The sequence below is a fragment of the Amblyomma maculatum genome, chromosome 1 (assembly GCF_055883805.1).
Source record: "Amblyomma maculatum isolate TAMU_Amacu chromosome 1, ASM5588380v1, whole genome shotgun sequence".
In the NCBI taxonomy this organism is placed as follows: Eukaryota; Metazoa; Arthropoda; class Arachnida; order Ixodida; family Ixodidae; genus Amblyomma; species Amblyomma maculatum.
In genome coordinates, this window is record NC_139344.1 from 377,797,587 (window position 1) to 377,819,658 (window position 22,072).

Below are 22,072 nucleotides of genomic sequence, written 5' to 3' on the forward strand. Positions count from 1 at the left end.
AGACTTGGAATGGGAGCAGTTAGGGATAAGGGTAGATGGAAAATACCTGAGTAATCTGCGATTTGCTGATGACATTGCCTTGCTAAGTAACTCAGGGTATGAACTGCAAATAATGATTGATGACCTAGGCAGGAAAAGTAGAAAGGTAGGCTTAAAAATCAATATGCAGAAGACTAAGGTAATGTTCTACAGCCTCGCGAAGGAACAGCAGTTTACGTTAGCGTTACGGTAGCGAAGCACTGAAAGTAGTAGGTGAATATGTCTGCTTAGGACAAGTGGTAACCAGAGATCTGCACCATGAAAAGGAAATAACCAGAAGAATAACATTTGGATGGAGCGTATTTGGCAAGCACTCGCAGATATGACTAGCAGCTTACCGGTATCGCTCAAGAGGAAAGTATACAATTGCATCTTACCTGTACTTACCTATGGGGCTGAAACCTGGAGGCTAACCAAGAGGGTTTATTTATTTATTAAAACCTTAAAGGCCCCATTGAAGGGGTATTACATGAGGGAGTGGGTTTCAGGGCATAATATTGCTTCAAGTGATGATTTGAACCGTGATGGGTCTGTATGGAGCACGACGTCGGCCGGCAAGTCATTCCAGTCTTTTGATGTGCGAACGAAAAACGAATATAGATGCGCAGATGTACGGGCCTGCGGAGGATGGGTTGTCTTTTCGTGGTTCGTGCGGCTGGAGGTGCGGTATGCAGTGATGATAACAGATTCGTGCGAAAGATGATAATAGAATTTATGAAATAGAGATAGTCTTGCGATGCTATGCCGGTTAGCTAAATTTTGTAGATGAGCATTGCATCTACTTAAGTTGAGGACAACGCAGAGGGCAATAGAAAGCAAAATGGTAGGAACAACGTTAAGAGATAGGCAACGTGCAGAGTGGGTCAGAGAGATAACTCAAGACACTGACATTTTAATGGAAATCAAGAAGAAGAAATATGCATGGGCAGGACATGTAGTGCGAAGAGAGGATAACCGATGGTCGCTTAGGGTAACAAACTGGATTCCAAGGGAAGGAAAGCGTAGCAGGGGCGGCAGAAAGTTAGGTGGGCGGATGAGGTTAAGAGGTTCGCAGGGGTCAAGTGGATGCAGCTCGCACGGGACCGGGTTAATTGGACGAATACGGGAGAAGCCTTCGTCCTGCAGTGGGTATAGTCAGGCTGAGGATGATGATGATGAAAGGTGTGTTTTCAGCAAATACGACGAACGTACGCACATATAGCAACCATATAAAATTCACATTATTTTAGGACACACGTTTCGTACAATTGCATGGTCCACAGATTCTTTGTCGCCCCACATTCCTCATTTAACACGGTTTTCAATCAAATAAATTCGTGCTGTGTTTTTGTCTACTGGGACCGGACAACTTGCCTATCTGCAGTAAATTTACGCAGTGGAAATTACAAGTCTGAAATTGAACTTTTCCACTGATTGGACAGTTGTCGAGCAGCCTTTATTTAGGCTGCCCGACAACAGATTGATTCCTGTTGAATGCTTCTTGGATTGTGCGTTAGGAGTATTTAACCCCTAAATAATAGTGCGCAGACGCTTTATTAAACATATTAAACAGCCTCATACAAGCATCAAAAGCTCTCAACATGCTTGATCAAAGATATGACGGCGCAAACGAGTACAGTAATCACAGAAATACTGCGCACAGCGTTGGAGTGAGACACCAAGAACTGGTAAAACTGGCAGCGAGATTCTTCAAGTATATGTCAAGCATATGACATTGTGAAATACAAAACTGTGGCATTTTTACTTATAAGTCTATCAGATGGGAGGTTAGAAAGAAGAGGAGAGGATGTCACTAAAAGCTCTAACCTTTTGCTGTTATCAAGCGTCCACTTATATATTTGGCGCGAGCACGTCAGCTAAACGGTTGTTTTATCACATTTTAATTCAAGCCTGGAGTCATGCCAAGATGAAATGGCTCCAGATTTACCCCATGCAATCGTAGCTTTTGTCAACACCATTATGATCAACAAAATTTTAGAAAGAGCGGTGGAGCGTTACACATTGAGAAGAAAAAGAAAAGGCTTCTTTTGTCTGGCACGAATGAAAAGAGACAGTTTTCACTTAAAATTCTCGAAATGCTATGCTAAATTCAAGTGTATGGGAAACTAATTACATTATAAGTCCGTAATATGAACCAAGCAAGCCAAGGCAGATAATAGCTTACTGGAGGAAGTGTGGGTACCCGTTCAGAAGCGCCGCAGGAAGATACTATGCACTCCCCACAATAATCCACCGAAGGGCATAGCATATATGATACGTCCAATATATGAAATTTGTTGCTTTTTGTTTTGTAGACGATTGTCACTGCTACTTTCTCATCTGTCATACGATGACCCCATTTTCTTCATCGTCGGATACTCGAAAAGGCTCCAATTCAGCTATTTGATTCTATAGGTTATTTGAACGTTCAAAACGTTTTTTTCTTCTTCTGTCTGGCGGCTGCCGTGAGATTCAGGTCTCAGTACCTTCAGCCATTTCTTTGTGCTCGCTTTGTCTACACCGACATCGTTCGACACCGAAACATCGGAACGAAACCATTAGTGCGGGCCCTGCAAGAAATGTCAGTGCTGCCGTTATTAATCGCCTTTGGGTCGCCAGCCCCATTTCGTTTTCCTGCCATTCGTACGGGACGACCTGATGGATGGCATTCTTGGACGGCACCAGGCACATCACGTGCAGGCGCCGGTAAACCAACCGTTATAGAACATTATTTGTTTTTAAATCAAAGCGCGCTTAGCTTCTAGCCGCCGTAGTGCGGGCTTTTTACTTTACTCCATGCATTTTCCCGTCTACGTTTCCCGTTTCGGTAGTTGGAGCAAAAATATTACCATTTCGAATCAATCATACACTACGCTGCAAACCCTGCAATAACAACGAAAAATCTCATGACGTGATTGCCTTTCAGGTGATCTTGATCGCCATCGCCTGAGGTTAAGCTTTTCGCTATAGCCTGTGTTGACTTTAGTAAAAAAGAAAACTGCGATGCTATATTGCTTGTATTTGCTTGTATACTGACCATCTGAAAGTTCCCTTCACGTGTGAGCACACCTGGAAGCAATGCAATGTTCTGCAGCGCCCGCGTAAATCATTGCTAATACTGGCTGAATCTAAATGCTCACTTGGTGAAACAATCATTTTATATTCAGGATTCTATTTGACGTTTAGGCACTGATACGGCTGAAGCTGTTATGTACTTTCATCGGTAAGCACTTTAACACGTAATACGCACACATCAGCACTTGAACACACACGATAAAATTATAGGATTCATAACGAAGCACAGGTGCCAGCCATGGCAGAAAGCTATGAACCTAGCTTCATTAAAAAGATTAGGCTTTCAGTAATGTGCCAAGGTGAATTTAGGTGCTATGAAACTGAAGCTTAAGTAGAATTCCAGCCGCTGCACTGCAGCCCAAGACATACCGGCTCAGCTCTTAACCACTGGACATTGATGAATGAAATTATTCGGACTGGTTTATTTCGTGCATAGAATCAATATTTCTGGCGTGCTAAATAAAAATAAACAATTATGTACTGACATAAAATTATGCTACTCCCTGCCATTGCTCTCGTCCTTGTCCATTGTCTTTGTGCAAATTCTGATCCTAGCGCTTCAAGAACGAGTGAAATTTGGCTGTATATTGGAAAAGATGCAGTAATTTTTAAATACAATATATACATAGAGTCCAAAGCACACGTCTCTTTGCACAATATTTGCTTTCCGGCTTTTTAATGCTGACCAACATAGAAAAAGATAGAAGAGGTAACGAGAGCTTGATGTGAGGCAAATTCAGTAACCTGTTCTCGAAAAACGACTAGTGATTAGGCAACTTCACCGAGTTGTGATATCGATGTGGCCTATAAAACAATACCTGATGCCAACGGTAAGCTATTTGCAAAAGTGGACAGTTTCTTTAATTCAATCCTTCTTCACCTGATGGCAGTCGTAGCTTTCTGAACATCAGAACCTAGCTTGTAAGCAGTGCAGAAGTGAGGTTCTCCTCTCACTATACGCGACTGGAATTCAATTAAGTAGTAAAATCTGTTTCTGCTGTCTCAAACTGGGTAATAATTCCATCACGTCTCGCTTTCCCTTACCGTTAGACCTTATGTGTCATCTATTTCAGTGCACAATTACAAAAGAACCAATGCATAAGGTTGCTATTGAATAGCACTGAGACGTAATAGTTGTCTGATTCTCCTTTAATTATATCCCTTAATTTGCTTCCCACTGAACGGTAGCAAATTTCCTTCTTTTGCCGGTTAAGCTCCCTGTATTTCCTTCTTGTTCTTCTCCTTCCTCTTCCAGACCTGATCAAATATACCTTATTATGCTGCTCATGCCCTGCCTTTTGTTTCAACACGCACAACAAGACGAAATTCCTCACACTATTGCACAAACTACTATTGCGAGCGTATTTCAAATTACACAGCAGAATTAGGGGGAGCCACGAGACTGATAGCATGAACAAAATGACAAAAAGGAAACACTATTGCTCTCTGGGAACTAATTTAGAAAGCCATACAGATGTGTTAAGAGGAAGCAATGTGCATAGACGAGGGTATGGAAAAGCATGCAACTTTTTGTTCCCTGTCTTTGCCTTCTATTTCAAGACAAGCCAACCGCTTCAATCAGCAATTTTCATCCTCAAAACATATACTAGTGTTAAAACGGGATGCCTGAAGGATTATATAATGCCTGATATTAATCAGCTGCAGGCATCAGAGCTCGCACTGTCATCTCGCCCTCTGCCACTCAACAGACCGTTGGATTGTATTTTCTTGCAACAAATTGTTTTTGTTGAAATACTAGAAGTTTACTGCCGGAAATATTATTTTCTCTATACATTTCTCATTTTCTGTGCGCTGAAGGGTCCAGGCTATTGCATTGAGATATAGTAGAATAATTAAAATTTCCCAAATTATTCGCTTAAAAATTTAAATATTGATATTCTTTTGTTAAACGTGAGGCTAGTAACGGAAGTTTTGTGCCCGCCTTCACCAAGCCAATCATTTTATTTATGTTTTGCTATTTGCCCTGTCTTTTCTCTGCCCCCTTCAGCAACGAAGATGATTTCATGAAAGTGCTTTCTGTCAACTCGAACTAGATAGTATTATCAACACAGCAATTTCTGAAATAATTTATTAAGGCAGAAGGGAAAGTAGCACTTTTCCTTTTGCTTCTTTTTTCAACTTTATAACAATCCAAATTATCTTGCAGGACATTTTCAAGCTAAGGCCAGCATCGGCCTCCTTTGATTAACGGCATACAATTAAGCCACGATTGAAAGTGATTTAGGTGGGGACACAGCATGGACATTATACTGGACCGAGTGTCCATATAAAACACCAGCCACGCTCCTTCGAACCTTGGCGCTGATCAGAGCGTCAGCATCGATGTAGCGGTGAAAGTTCGTCAGAAGAAAAGTACATGCATGAACAGCTACTGGCTTGAGTCAGAAACTGCGACTGTGCTCCACGTCCCTTACCTCTTTCGCTGTTTAATCCCTTTATCCCTTCTCCCCAGTGTTTCTACCGGGCAAGCCGTTCGCATTGCCTGAACTTTTTCTCCATGATCGGCGAGCATCGCCGTAACCTTTTAAGCCAGTTCGAAGCATTTTTTTTTGTTAGCTAGTGGCAAGCCAGTCAGCGGTGGACTGCTGCAATTAGCTGCGAGTGATAAACCAGAACGATTTATTTGTGTGTTAGTACGACTGAGGCTTCTTATTCCTAACAATCCAACGAAGAAGAGGTTGACGTTGTCCTTTAGGCTGGAATGCGGTGGAATGACGTACATATCACTCGACCAATGAGTTATGGTTACTCAATCGTAGCCGCTCGTTAAACAAAGCCCTCTTGCTTTAGTTAGCTCAAATATGCCAACGTAGCTGTACCAAGCATATCAAGATACTTTGTTGGGCGAGTTGGTACATATTCATTATTAATTTAAACAGCGCGAACACCAAGACAAAGGACAAGATAAAAGAAATCCACAGTACAAGCACTGACTCACAACTATGCCTAAGCCCTTTACTTCAAGGCCCAGATAAAAACAAACATGACGAAAACGAAACACTTGCCACTTTCGAAGTTGTTCCAGTGTTCCTGTGGTCTCTTGTTAATACATCGTCCTGTTTGTCCTATATAACAGGCTCCACAAGAGAGTGGAAGCCTGCACACAACATCTCTCTTGCATCCAACAAATGGGTCTCTATGTTTCACACCACATTCTTGCTTCTTCGATTCTCTTTCCCTTTGAATAGCCAGGCAAATCCTCCTTATCTTGAGCGGGGCGGTCAATGCGACGTCAACATCATACCTCTTGAATACATTTTTGAGGCCATGTGAAATTCTGTGCATATATGGTACCACGGCGACCTTCCTCTTTTTCTCACCCATGCTGGGCAAGGATTTCAGTCTGTGCGTTCTTTTAAGGCTCTTCAGCACCCGGCAACTGGCCTCATTAATAACCGACTCCCTATAACCGGCCTTTGCAATTCTTGTCACTTGTCTTTCAGAACTCTTGCCCATGCCGTGTTGCACATGAAGAACGCACAGACTGAAATCCCTGCCCAGCATTGGTGATAAAAAGAGGAAGGTCGCTGTGGTACCGTATGTGCACAGAATTTCACACGGCCTCAAAAAATGTAGGCAAGAGGTATGGTGTTGACGTCGGATTGACCGCCTCGCTCAAGATGAAGAGGATCTGCCCGGCTATTCAAAGGGAAAGAGAAGCGAAGAAGCAAGGATGTGGGGTGAAACATAGAAACCCATTTGTTGTATGCAAGACATTGTGTTGTGCACAGGCTTCCACTCTCTATTGGAGCCTGTTATATAGGACAAACAGAACGATGTATTAACAAGACACTACAGGAACAACGGAACAACTTGGAAAGTGGAAAGGACAAAACGTTTCTGGTATCACATTGCCATTCGTGTGAAACAATGAAGAAGAAGAAGTAGTGCACTCCTAAGTTTGACTAGGTTAATATTTTGTATCGCCACAAAGAAAAGATGACGAGAGAGATAGTGGAATCATATATTTTTTCAACGGACAGTAAGTGTGTCTGCCAGACTTCTCTTGCTCTTTCAAGCAAAGAGGTGTCTTTTTTGAGTGACGTTTTGCGCAGCAGGTGAACCCAGAGGTGTTTCACGTGATTGTTTCGTTTTCGTCATGTTTGTTTTTATCTGGGCCTTGGAGTAAAGAGCTTAGGTATAGTTATGAGTCAGCGCTTGTACTGTGGCTTTATTTAATCTTGTCCTTTTTCTTAGTGTTTGCGCTGTTTAAATTAATAATGTACCAATCATATCGCGAAATGAGTTCGCGTCTAATGACGAGAACGAGAGAACATTAAAAAAAAATAACCTCGGGAGTCTTCTTAACCAGTTTGTTAACAAAGGAAATGCAACAGTGCCCTGTGTCAATTATATACCTTCATTTCCCGCCAAAAATCGGACACAACTGGATTTCCTTGTAATTTTTCGTATTTTACACCGCCTTTAACCGCCAATTTCCAGCTAAATTGACATGCTGCAGTGATGTTGATGAATAACGTAACAAGCGAAAAGAGGAACAAAAGAGTAGGTGTGGAGAGGGCGAATGAGTGAGAGCGCAAACTAACGCACAAACTAAAAAGGCAATGTCGAAGAAGGAAAGAAATTAGCATCCTTAGTGTTTGCTTCTAAAGGCAGAATTGGTTGCTTGAGCAGCAGGTTCAGAAAAGCGCCGAAAATTCATCGCCTTCTACTCCTTTAATTAAGCGTGCATGAAATCACTCCTTCGTAAAACTCCACTCCTTCAAAAAATCACTCCTTCGTAAAACCTATACAAAAATATGGTGGCAAAAGTATTTTCTTTCCATAATCTGCCAGGGTTTCAGAAAATCCGGATTTCCGAAAGCGCATATGCACAGAGAAAGCCATTGCTGCGAGTGTGATATATCTGCTTAAAAGTATTATTCCTTGTGTTAGTTCATTTGTTTTATTCATTTGTTTTAGGCTTTTTAGTGCGATAGCATTTGCTTAACGAAAATCATTCCGGCTTGTGCACGCGACCATGACGAGATTAAACCAACCTAAAGTAAAATATGGAAATAACGTAAAAATATCGCAGAGCAGGAAATAAATATAAAAATAAAAAACAACGTGAGAGGATACGGAGCCAAAGCAGTTCAAGAATAGGACTCAAAAGAAATTGTTGAGAAACAAAATAAATTAAAGGAGAACATCGTTGTCCTAGGCGAGCTGTTAATAAAGTGAAATGTTCTAGACAGCTATACACCTAGTGCCCCAGGTAAAGGCAATCAAGCATGTAAAATATTTTCGGGAACCTTAACCTTCGACGCAAAGTTTGGACTTGACTCCGCGTTTGTCCGTGCTCTATCATTAGGAATATACTTTTAAAGCATACCATCACATGTAATCAAATTTACGTAAATTAACCTCGTGTTTGGTGCAGGATATCATGAATTGCTTATGCGCCGCTAAAGCCAACACATTAATGCAGGCTCTTACGTCGAAAACCACGCAGCAAACATACGTCTTTTTCCCAAGCGTACATTAGCGGCATAGTCGATAGCCTGTGTCACTTGTGAGCAATGTGGGTTTGATTTCCGTCTTAAACCTAAATTTTTGGCGCTTGAAATAAATTGAAATAATTTCTTCATGAATATAAATCATTTAGGCTAAAAAGCGTGACGCGTGATGGGACGTTTCGCATGAGCATTGTACACTGTTTGATTATTCCCGCGTTAAAGCCCCGTGGGTCTGACGTCATGAACCTCTCGACCCAGTCACGATTTTTGCGAGAATATGCCATACGCTGACCAGAAAAAGCCAGCTTTTTCACTGAACCGGAGCGTCAAAACCATCGTTTTGAATTGGAGGATTGACTTCGTCCTGTGGAGTTAAAGATTGTCAAGATTTGTCTGGATTATGTCCCGAGATAAGCGCCAGCGGTTCCACTTGACGCGCTTGGAACGCGCGCCATCAGCGTCCTTACTCGCAACCAGCAGCAGAAAGAAGTTCCTTCATGAACAGCGCAAACAGACCAAATGTGTAAACGCTTTATCTAGTCACAGATTACAGAATTGCGAACGCGTTGCATTCGAGATCACGGAGCACGCTTTCACATGGTATTTTTTAGCATCGATTGCAACTTCGTCTACTAAAAAACGCAGTGTTAGGGCTACTTCGCCAGAAGCCTCTGAGTGGGACAAAGTTGCGCCACACGATATCATACTTAGTGACACCTGAGTGTTTAAAGCCATATCTGAAATGTCAGTTGCTGAATGCAGACTAATTGCGAAAGAAGGCGGAAAGGAAGAGCACTCGCCTTTACATTACATAACGCGGTATGAAGGTAAACTGATTTCAGTTCGAAAAAGGCTATGGTTGTTTGGTTGTCTGAATCTTGATTAATTTTGGCTACGTACTCCCTTAAACAATTCGTAAATCTTACCTAGCTATAGTATGCGCTAGACCAAAGGTGTAAGCACTGAAAATCCCAGCTTACCATGATTTCATCATGCACAACACCCCTGTCGGCTGTCGGTATCACATCGTCGGCTTGTTAAAACTGCACATGCTCCGCATTACCAGATATGGTTGGTGGTTGGTTTATGGGGTTTACCGTCTCAAAGCGACTAGGGCTATGAGAGACGCCGTAGTGGAGGACTCCGGAAATTTCGACCACCTGGGGTTCTTTAAGGTGCGCTGACATCGTACAGCACACGGGAACCTTGCTTTTCGCCTCCATCGAAAAGCGGCCGCCGACGTCGGGATTCGATCCCGCGTCCTTGTTAACAGTAGTCGAGCGCCGTAACCACTGCGCCACCCCGGCGGGGGTATAGGGAATTTTTGCCCTATATAACGGCAGCGGTTCAGTCTTGGCAGTAGAAGCCGCATTTGGATGGAAGGAATGCGCGAAGCGCCCGTGCCCGGTGTCATTTCGAGCATGTTAACAAGTCCCTATGTTCGATATTATAAGGAATCATTCACTACGGCGTTATGCTGATTGGATTTGAGATGTTAAATACTCTAAACCAATGTTTGTCCTATTGAGCAGATTCTTAAAAAAACGAGACTGTTCCTGAATGGCATTTAGAGCCGTTGATCACTGCTACCTCCATCAGTGTGAGCGACGAGAGTCAGTAGTCTACAGAACAATACATAGCGCATACCTCTCAGCATTGTAGGCTGGAAATGCCTGAAGTGAGCGTTCAATCGCATCCCTCACATGCAGCTAACCTAGGCGTGGCTGTCTGCCGTGTTAGTGAGAAAAGCACATGAATTCGTAAACGCAACGTCATGCCACAGGCGAATCTGCAGTCATATCGCGTGGCGATAGGTACATTGGAAGTAGGAGACGCAACCAGAGTCCAGTGAACCGAGGCGATATCGAAAGGTAAGTGTGATCAAGTCTTAGAAACGTATTTTATAGGCAGTGTCTGAGCCCGGGGATATTCAGTTACGCAATAAATGGCTACATCAGTTTGTTTTGAAAATAAGAGATTAAGAGAACTCCTGTTATTGGAAAAGCTGCGAAGGCTTAACTGAAAGCTCCCAGAATGTGCCGTGCATTCATTGCTGTTCGCTGGTGCAGACTAGAGGTTTAGCACACGCGTTTTTTCATAGACGAATTCTATATTGAGACAGTTGTCAGGGTTCGCACTTACGCCTAACCTTGCATAGCTCAAAATATAGTATCAGGTCCGCAAAAAAATGATCCAGCTTCGTAAGTTGGCCTGCTGCCCACCTTTACAGCAGCGAGTGAGGAAGACGGGAAGACTCGGAAGCTGCAAGTTTTCATTGGTGACTTTGGGCGAACGTAACGACGTCGCCGCTCCTTTCGATGTGGCCTTCCCATCCATTGAATTCTATCTCATTAGTGGTTTCAGCATCGACAGTCCCCTCTTCAAACTGGTGAGATCTCGTACGTAATAATACCAGTGCCAGGACAGTTGGCACAATTTAAGAAAATTTGATGGCAGTTGTCTATGTGTGATATAGAAAATTTAGGGCACAAGACCGAGAAATCGCACGATCTATTCCAGTCCTTGTGCATTGTCTTTTGGATTAGAATGACACTCGTACGGAAGGCCGGATTACATCTTATCTTGGAACTGCTAATCTTTCACATTCATTGAAGTGCATACGTCATGTAGAATCAAATTTGAGAACATTGGTCTACCAATGAGCTTGGTTTGTATTGCAACGGCGTTGTGAGCAGGATTTACCTGAATAGGTATGTCGAAGTCAAAGATGGCCATGCATATGGCAGACAGTGAGTCTAACAAAGAAACACATTTTAATAGGACGACGAGCGGAAAATCTTTATTCTGACGAACTCATGGAACGCAGGCCTTGGGTATCCGCACAATCCTACTAATTGTCTCAACTTTGATGTGGTGTTGTTTCCTAACGTATGCTGGCCGGCTGACAGAGATCTTCTGACTAGACAACTTTGCTCTCCTGGTCTTAGTGAAGTCTCCCAGACCTCCCAGTTTGGGAGAGGCACCAGCCTGGAGGGAGGAGGGAACGCGTGGAGGATAAGAGAGGGTGACTTTAGGGCGGGAGCACAAGGTGCATAGGCGGCGGTACCGGCTTAAATTTAGAAAGAATGGTTGATGTGGGCATGAATCGTGTCTGTAGGGGGAGCGAGACTTTCTGGTAGTGAGGGATCAGGGTGGAGGAAGGCATATGAGGCGACGACTTGTGAAAATCGTTGTTATGCAACTCTACGTTGAGCAGCGTTTTCAGCGATCAGACAGTGACAGAATGGGGCAGAGAAAGGAGGGAGAATAAAATGTTCTTCAAAATTAAAAAGCGCTTTAAGTAGGCTCGGGACAATAAGCAGGTTTTAAAGTTGACTACATGTTGGAATGCGAAAAGGGGTTGAATGGACACTGAAGACCAATTTTTACTGAACGATATCGACGTGCCGCCGCGCTTTGAATACACAGAGCACTTTAAGCGAAAACCAAATCATTATAAGGAAAAGAAGCAAGAAACTAAATACTGGTGTCGATGTCATTAGCCGATAACGCAAGTAAAATGCGTGCGCGAATGCAATCTTAAACGCTGATCCTTAATGCTACACTGCACAGCCGTTCGTTTCAAAACGGCGGTCACATGCCTTACTTGATGGGCAGAGATGTGCAAGTTCGAAATTAACTGGATTGAAGTTGCGTATATCCAGTTTTCTCAGCGATAAATTCACTGCTTAGCAGCTGATTCAATGTCTTGTATTAGAAGCATAAGTATTGACGTGGATGGCGCGGTTACCAACGGTAGACTGAGAGCTATAAAATACTGTCAATCATTAATGGAACTTGTGTACATTCCTTCAAGTAGTCATCTTAGTCCAGTGCTCTCAGTGACACATTTGCCGCATATCAGTTGCTCCAATGTTTTGCATTAGAAGCATAAGTAATGACGTGGATGGCGCGGTTGCCAACGGTAGACTGAGAGCTCTAAAATACTGTCAATCATTGATGGATCAAAAACGCTACCATGGGGTAGCGCTTTTGATCAGATAGAAATCAGATAGAAATCCTTAATGTGCCATTTCGCGTATGGGCGCCTAATGTTTCGTGCAGGCGTACATTTATGGGCTGCCATGTCCCCCAATCAAACGTGGGTGCTATGAGTAGGCCGAAATAACTCCGACAGTACTTTGAACCTTTCTTTACCCGCAGGATGAAAGCACAGTTCCCAATACTCTTCTTCAGCATACTCTTCCACTCTCGCATGTCCTAACACCACGTGAGAAAATGACAAAAACCCAGAACGCAAGCCAAACAGATGAACCGTTGTCATAGAGGGTGCGACACACAAACAAGTGAGGACAAAAGAAAAAGAACAAAAAAAAACGTATTTTCTCACGCACGTGGACGTTGTTCTCCAGAAGGTACTGGCACGCAGTGTAAAGGGGAGCTAGTTACAAAATAAAAAGGGGTCCCTGTAAAGAACAATTTCGAAATTTAGTCTTGAAGAAAGCAGCTCACGAATCCCCACACGGGTTTAATCATGACACTTTCCAACTTACTTTTTTTTCTTCTTGAGTTTACGCTTGCTCTTTTATGTTCCTTTGCTTTTTTTAATGCCGGTGACAAATAACACAGCGCGCTAGAAAATCCCCAGAGGTGCAGGGCTCATTAAATCTCGATTATGCTTATGCGATCTCGGATATTGTGCTCAACGCTTTGCATGAGGCAAAGAGGTCAGCAAAAGGAAGGCTACGAAGTGGAGGGGAAGTTTTGTGATGGAAAACAAAACAGGTGGGCAATAGTGATACAGGACAAACCATCAATCGAAAACAAATAAGGGTAGAGAGGTTTTCAGTCATAACAAATCGAGTTCTAAAGATTAGAAAGGATCCGCGATAATAACTACCATTATATTATTTCGATGAGCTTCGGAACAATAGTGCATCCAGAAAGTTCAAAAAGAACTAAGTCACTTCGAGCACCTTTTGTATTTGCTTAGACATAGGAGCAGAAAAAGGAACTCTTCAAGGTAAAGGTAATCACCTGCACATGGCCACAAGATTAGATTCCTACCCTTCAAAAAAAAATGCATAACAAAGCCTCTAGCTGTAGCAATCGCTGTAGTTGTGGAATTATTCACAGGCAAGTTTAATTGAGATAAATTGAATATGTGACTCGTGCCAAGTTAACCTGTGTAGCTGGATAAGTTATAAAGGTGTATTCCTTATTTTGCTGTGAATTAATAGAAACTGCGGTAGAATAAGATCTGAAGGTTATCCATAAAATTGAAGCAAAAATATCTAGATGTTTGAAGTGAAATGCGTGCGCATTTAAAAGGGAGAACAAAAAAAAAACAACAACAACGACATGATAAGCTGTCAACATTATGAGCATCAAAATCAGAATACCTGGCATATTGTAATGTGTGTGATGTTCAAGACAATGATAATAATGGGGATAAAACTTTTCGCGAAAGCGACAGATACTATCGTGTACCTATGCGCTCTGCATTACACATTCACTCCGTTCACTGCATTTTCGTTATAACCATTATCAGTAACGTTAAAGAGGTGCGTTAGCGGGATTATAAAACGCAGAATAAGATTTCGCGAAAATGAAAATGCCTTTATGACTACAATCACAAAAACTAGCGCTTTATTACAATACTTGCGGTTGGTGACAATGCTTATTATACTTCACACAAGGATTTGGAATTCTCACAATTAAATACACTTCATTATTATCATTCCATTTTGTCGAATGCTACAAATGTTGTCCCTGGAGTCCGAAGTTCACTGGACAGCACCTTCTGCCTAGCTATTATGCGCAAGAACTAGAATACAGAGGACCTTCTGCGCAGTTTTTTCTGAAGCTTCAATGGAGACCAGTGTGGCGGCCACCTTCACCTCAGCTGCACTCGGTGGCGCATCTCAACGCCGCCACAAACCGCGCGATGATAACGATACGACTGGGACCCATTAATGGCACAGGGATGCCATTAGTGCAGCACACGCTCACCTCCCGATGTAACGGCTCCGCGAAATGCGAAGCGACGTTTAATTGGACCCCGATACTTTCACCGAGCGACGCGATGATTCCCGTCTCACCGTCTTCTCTCGTCTCCTGCATCTGAGCAAATTCGGTCCTGTCGCAGGCTCAATTTATATGCGGCAATGATGCCAATACAAAAGCAAGTGGGCAGGCTATAGATTTCAAATTACAGGCGTTTCCGAGTTTTTCTACGCTTAGCGGATCAATTAAGTAGCGTGCCTTATATATTCCTTTAGGGAATTATAGCCTTAGTCTCTTTTTTGGCCTCCCCCCCCCCCCCCCCCCTCCCCATAACATCCTTACAGTTACTGCGAGGACAAAATCCGCCTATCTATTATTGTAAGCCGCTAAAAATAATGCGCGCTCATTGTGGTTTGAAAAGAACGCTGAAACCATAAGCATATTAATCAGCAAATAACTTCAGTGTTCTAAGATAAGTATTTCAGTGAATCCCTACATGCTGTTTTTATTTACCTATTTAGCCGTGACCGTGGCAAAACAAAAGCTGCTTATTTCTTCGAAGTAGAAACTCCATCAAGAAAACAATGTTCTACTCCCCACGGTGACTGCAATTACTAAAGGCTCTCTATTTAGTGCGTGCAGAAACAAGGGATTTCTTGCGAAAACTGTTCTGTTAATTATTTTCAATAAAAAAATTCCACGGGTGGGCTTAACTCTACTTAAGTGCAGTAATGCGAAATCTCTTACTGTTGCCGATTCTGCTGCCACGCGTTCGTTTCTTTATGCATTTGTGTATGGCGCATTACCTAGGATAAATGAAAGAGCTGCACACATTTTAGTTTTTGAAGATGACGATGTTCACATCACAGCACGAAGGTGCTTCGCAGTTGGAACGTGATGAAGACGACGTTGTTTACTGCACAGTACGAGAATGCGTTGCGGTTTTAAACGAAGCGAAAGCGGCTGCGGCGATAGTATATCGTGCTCCTTTTTACTAGCTGCGTTGATAAACTCAGGTAGACAAAACTGTGGTTTTAAATATCAAATATCAATCGGTTCTTCTCAGCAAAACGTGCGTAGGGGCTAATTAGTGATGCAATTCTTTTAACTGCTGGCACTGCGTAGCTTATCATATGCACAATAGAGGACACAACATTGCCGTCCACACCGATCCCCTACTATCTGTCGCACAGAATCCTACCAATTCTCTCGTATAACTCTGACACGAAGACCCGAACTTTTTATTATTACAGGCATTGCATTATAATTTTATCTATTGCATGTGAACGAGATCACTCTAGACAATTCGTCGAGTGTGCTTAAAAATTAATAAAGACCAAAAAAAATGGTAGTATAGGGCTCCGCGCGTGGAGTAATGAACCTGATCTGTTCGGTATAGCGAGTGTTCGCAGCCTACTTATGCCAGTGTTCTGTCTTTCTAATGTTTCAATACTTGCGGACACGCTGTGATGACAGGCACCGTCCGCAGGCTCCGTCAACAAACTCTTCGGACATACTCTGGTGTGTAAACTCATGCAAGAAGTAATGTTTTAGCAATAAAAATAATTTGTTATCCGTGCCGGGAAGCGTCTTGAAGAATGACTTCCAGATGACATATGTCGCTATTACAGGATCTTTACTGAAAGTAATTGGTCTATAGTCGTTGCATTGCGCGCATATGAGCCCGACTGGGAAACCGGTTTCCGGGGAGGGTGGGCGATCATTTAGCTGCGCAAGACCATTTGGCTTCGAACAAGCGAAGAGATTGGACTGGCTTAAACGTCTACACTGGTTTTTTAGCTGCGTCACGCAAGCTGGAATGAACGGCGGAACAGAGACACATTGGGAAATTTCGCAATAAACAGTGGACGTCGCATTACAATGCACTCCTCATGATTAAGACAATGAAGCGATGTGATATGATTGTGACAGTTCAAATTGCCGAAATTATTTACAGACGGCCGTGAAGGCTTCTTGGCCTGCAAAAGTCCATGCGACCGTTGCCAGCGTCTACATACGCCTATAATGATAAGGTAAAAACTAATCTGTGTTAAGTGCCTTCATATTTGCCGGATCTCTAGACTGCAATCTACTGGACCCTTAAATGCCGATTAGGTTTGGACGTCTTCCCGGCCGTTTTTAAATTATTTGTGCCATTTGAAAAGCCGCTGTTCACATCATTACATCACATCATTATCTCGACCATTACGAGTGCCCTGTAGAAGACATCCTCATTGTATTTCAAAATTCACTGCGTATCTTTGTTTTCACATTCCCCAGTTTCCTCGACCCACCTGAGAAACGGGTACACGCTTACGTCCGTAAGGTCACTTCGCGTGCTCGAATGCAACGGCAGTCATCAAATTGTGAAGCTGAAGGGTTCTCCACCATTCCTCGAAACCGGTTTCTCTGTAGCCCTCATACGCGCGTAATGCCACACTAGTCCAATGAGGTTTAGTACAGACCCTGTAATAGCGAAATAGACCCTCGAAGTCACTCGAGAGACTTGTCGCCACAGATAACACGAGGAATATTAAATATGAATGCATTTCTTGCTTCATGAGTGGCCCCACAAGAGTGTGTAAGACGATTGTGGGGACAGAGCCTGTGGACGAAGCCTGTCATCGCCGCGTGTCCACAACGAATTGACGCTTAAGAGAGACAAACCATTGTCATGACAGGGTTAATACTATACGATTATGCTAGCTAGTAGGGAGGACTAACGCGTGAGAAAATCAACAGAGGAAGACCTGGCATATAATTTTTGTACTTAGTATACTTTGCCGAGCTTATAACGATGAAAAAGTTGGCAACATCATATTAGACTTCCGGAAGAGTTCGTTCTCTTTGCGTATTCTTACTGCTCCCTGTTACTGCTTTCAGGCTTCCGTGCTGCCTAGAAGCAGTGTCGGTGCAATTTATACAATTCCATGTCGGGCAGTCAGGGTTATTGAACAGTAAGTGAGAGCTTATCGAAAGGTTAATTTTTATTTCGAGTGCTGCCCTGTAACTTTTAAATCAAATGGTCTGTATTACACGCAGAAAAATTGAAATTATGCTAAAAAAGAGCTTTCTTAAAATATTCGCGTTCATATTTTTTTCTCATTATCGCATAACACCTTCTTCTCAAGAGACTAGTAAAAGTGCTACAACTTCAATATTCGCTCCTGTTTTAAGGCTATACAACAACGTAACTAGAAATTTCGCTTGCAAAGTGGTGAGAAATCTGGAAATCATAAGCGTTGCTCCCATCGGCTTTAACAGTCGGAAATGCGAGATGCTTACAGTAGACGTACCGAGGTGTCCGTCCGACAACGTAGCCGTCCGGTCACGTCGGTAAGCCCTCGCCAGGACCCACTGCCTATGACTACGCATCGGCCAATAGCTAGCACGTTCGTCGGCCTCACATTGCCCCCGCGTTCCGTCACAAAGGGAGTCAGGTCAGCGTAAATAAAACTAATGGAGCGTCACCCGGGCTGCTCTACCGTGACTCTGCCTTTTCCTCGCCCCCTCTCTCATTTTTCTTGCGTGTGTCCTAATATACTTCCGTGCTATCTCTCATATTTTCCTTGTGTGCGCCTTTCTTTCCTCCTCTCTCTATCCTCTACTTCTGCGTGCCTTTCTTCCCTGTTGTGTGTTTTCCGCTATTCTGCTTGTGCACTTTGCCCAGGCAGCCTTTCGACGAACTCTCCCTTCCTATGGTGTCCTGGCAGCTGAGAACGCTCATATCTCTCTACTATTTTCGATTCACTCTTTCTTTTAGTCGTTTTTTTTTTATTCTTAAGCTAGCACTGACTCGGCTGTTTGCAAAGATCCGGTCGATACTATGTTCTTGTAGCTCTTCTTGCGCTTCCTTCTCTCCGCCTTCGTTTTATCTTACTGCTTATTGCCTTCGGTAGAGTTTCTCGCACCTGTAGACCTCCGAAAGCTGCGTCAATGCCATTTCGCTTAGCCTGACAGCTTCGTTCGTTCTCCATACGCCACCTGCCTCCCACGAGCTGCTGGCTTGGCAGATCACTTACCATTCATTCAATGCCTGTTTTAGCTGCCGCTTTTCTCGCCCTAGTTTGCTACCTTCTCGTCAATGAGATCGCCCGCTACCCCCAATTTTTTTCATTTTCAACGGCTGCATTACATAATGGTTGATTCCTTTGTTCCTAATGATATCGACTCGTAACACTGTGTTCCATCGCACATCAAACCAAATCAAATGCATCAAAATACATCACATTGCATCGTACATCGCCATCATTCTTTTACCGAAGAAAAATAAAACCTCTCAATTTGTTTATTCGAATAAAGCACTTTTATTTGTAGTGAAATATTGTTTGACCATTTTAAACCTGAAACGTTTCTTGATTGTCATTAGTGGGAAAAAGGCAGTTGAGAGAATAGTTAGTAAAAGACGTCATGAATACTGAATGGTCAATTTTTAAAGCGATACGATTAAAGTCCCCGTTCACCCGAAAATGCAGCTTCGGAGTTGTCGCCGTGTGGGAAGTCGCACAAACCACAGGGATCGCTCTGGCAGGTGGTACCTGACAGCAGACACAGCCGTACTATTATTGGTAGTACGGTTGTGTGAGGTCACGCGACCACGTCACACGGCTGTTTGAGCAGCAACTTAGAATTCTCTTTTCAGATGGGAGCACGGGGGGACTCAACCCTTCCAGGGGCTTGAATTCCGAGTCACGCTTGCTGCCCCTTGGCCACGTGGGTGCGTTCATAGGGCTTCGTTAAGGTGCCTTTATATCTATGGCGGGTGTTCCTTCAGGTAATGTGGTACGTAGCTGGTGGCTCCATACTAACCAGTAAGTTTACATAGCGGAGACACGAATTAAGGGGCTACAGAATAAGCAAGTTGCAAAGAGAATATTGCAAACGAGGATCGCAAGGTGAGCCACAGAAAGGAGCCGTGGCATCACGCTTTGCAAACTAGCGGTTAGTGTAACCTCCTCTCCTCCCCTCCCTTCCCAATTTCTTGATGAGGCGGCTTAAAAATTTAATTTATTGTTCCATTTTGAAGAATCTGACATCCTCAGTTATAACTACGTAGTTTGTTGCTTCCATCATGCAAAAAATAAAGAAGAAAATATATTGTATGAGGTGTGTTTCCAGCAGAACCGCTGTGATTTCCGGAAGCTTAGTTGCTGCATTCTGCAAGGAACTGTAATAGCATCTTTTAGTTTCACAAGAATTTGATTCTGACCGCCTGAGAAGACGTCAACACCACCCAGCTCATTAAATGAGGGGTAGGGCATTACCTTCCGCATTACCTTCAAATGATTATTAATATTTTGAAAGGGCATGCATTTTAGATGACACTTTAACTACATTTTTGCAGAAATACGCTTCATGGAAACGAAAAAAAAACGAAAAAAACAAAAACGAAATAGTTTCTTCCTCTTATCGTGCCGTCATTATTTTTGTTTCTGACCACCAGAGCTCCGAGACGTTTCGGAGGAGAGTATAACACACAGTATAAGAAATGCAGCCAATAAATAACCAAGCAAATATTGATAGTAGCGGCCATAATTTGAGAAAGAAATTTTAGATGTTTACGGAATGCATCATGTTATGAAATACGAATGAAAAATTAGGAAAAGGGCTTGAGCTCCGCCGTGAAGCGTATGATGCGATAGCGTTTCACACACGCGCTCGATGGTATGTTTTTTATTTTTAAATCTTTATTGCTTTTTTAGACATCGATACTCGGATCAGCAAATACTGGCTTTCATTTTGAGCAGTTTGGCAACTTTTATTTTTTTATTTTTAATTTCAGTTATTAATTTCTTTAATTCATTAATTAATGAACTACAACGATTTCATGAAATAGTAATTGCATATTAGGCACTAATGAATCATCATTTACTATAATTAATAATTACCATGATACGATTTTTTTACGCAGCCCTCGATTATTACCGACACGTGGTGCTGAAGCCGATTACTGGTTTTCGACCGAAAGAGCTTTATAAGCTATCGCTTAAAAAATGAACGAAGCAAGCTTTGTGGAATGGAGTTTGGAGCCAAGAAAGAGTGCAAAAACATAGAAAAATATGCCACAACACAGACACCTTAGCAAAGCGATTTAAGAAGCTTTCTGTGCCTGCAGCTTTCAACCCGATAGGTGAATGCCCCGCTAAATAAATAGCATTAAAAACCCGCAGGAACTGCAGATATGATCAGGAGCCGGTCTTTCGCTTACTTCCCTGTACACTTGCTGATTTCGTGCCATGTTTTCGGTTCCACGATGTTCGTGCGTTCTCAGTGATTCCTAGATTACTCTTCGTTCGGAGTTTACTTTTATCGCATTCCGTCACTGAATCCTCTTTCACTTTAAGTCAATTTATTCTCTGACTGTTCCGCCTATTTGACCCGCTGCTTCCTTTCATGAGCCCGAGCAAATATGTGTTCCTTTTTTGTCATTTTCTTCTCACGCCACTTCCGCTTCTGCTTCCATTCTCTAAACGCATTGGTGAACGAGGTACACGTCATCCTCCGTGCCCTACTCCAGCCTGTATTTTACTTGGAAAATTGTGAAAGATGAAGGCCGAAATTATTGTAGCGGGTGAATTACTGCGAGACGTCGAAGCAAATGTCTGAAAGAATTTCCCGCCCCGACATTGAGCGGTGTCGTTGTCTGCGACAGACGGGGCGGGACGGTGCGATTTGTCTTCAGCGCGTACGACCGCACTTTGAGAGAGCTGCTTGCCACTGCGGTGCGCATCTGAAAAGCTCCAAGTTTCAGGGAATGCTAGGCGCGAGTTGTTTTTTCTGCGCGTCGATGAGCTGTCGAGTCCCTCATCAAAAAAAATGAATCTCCCCTCACCGGACTGCACTGCGGCGCGTGAAAGAATGGTGAAACAGAGAAAGGATATCTAGCCATATTTCTTTTTTTTTTTTTTTTAATTTTCACTGGCACTGAGTTCGGTCATAGCTTCCTTCCCGGTGGAGAGTTCTCGTTATTTTTTCCCCGCAGTGGCGTAATCTTGTCTTCCCACTTTTAATCTTGTTTAAAGTCTCGAAAATCTCGATGGAAAATGGGACCACGCGGACAGGCGCACGCTTAAAATTTGAACTGAGGTTCATTATTTCGGCAATGTGGAACACATTAAACTAGATTGGATACGTGCTGTTTTGGCAGTGACTTCGAAGAAGGGCCACCGCCTTCATATTTATATATCCTGCGTTATACATTTTCTCTCCAATTTACAGCAGTTCTCGGGCCTCTGGAAGCACTATGCGTGTGTATGAAGGCGCACACACGTGACATGGTAGGATTTGACTCGTTCCATTTATCCTTTTCTCGCATTTAAAAAACAATCGTTCAATGAGCGGCGTTTCTGCCATTGAAATATCAAACTTATTTAAATGAGCCGCCAGCCGCACGCCCCATCGTCGTCCTCTTGCAGAAGTGAACTTTGACTAAAGTGTAATAATAATAACAATTGCTTTGCAGGAAAGGAAAGGCGCGTTATCTGTCACTGCGTTGAACTGAAAACATTTAAAGCCTGTTAAAGTCAGGCTCT

General features: G+C 42.9%; 1 long non-coding RNA gene across 1 annotated transcript in view; it reads left to right on the forward strand.

The window, feature by feature from the left end:
• Nucleotides 1-22,072, forward strand: part of LOC146208331 (uncharacterized) — a 131,817-nt gene that overhangs the window by 86,913 nt on the left and 22,832 nt on the right. The gene's annotated exons all lie outside the window — the stretch shown is intronic.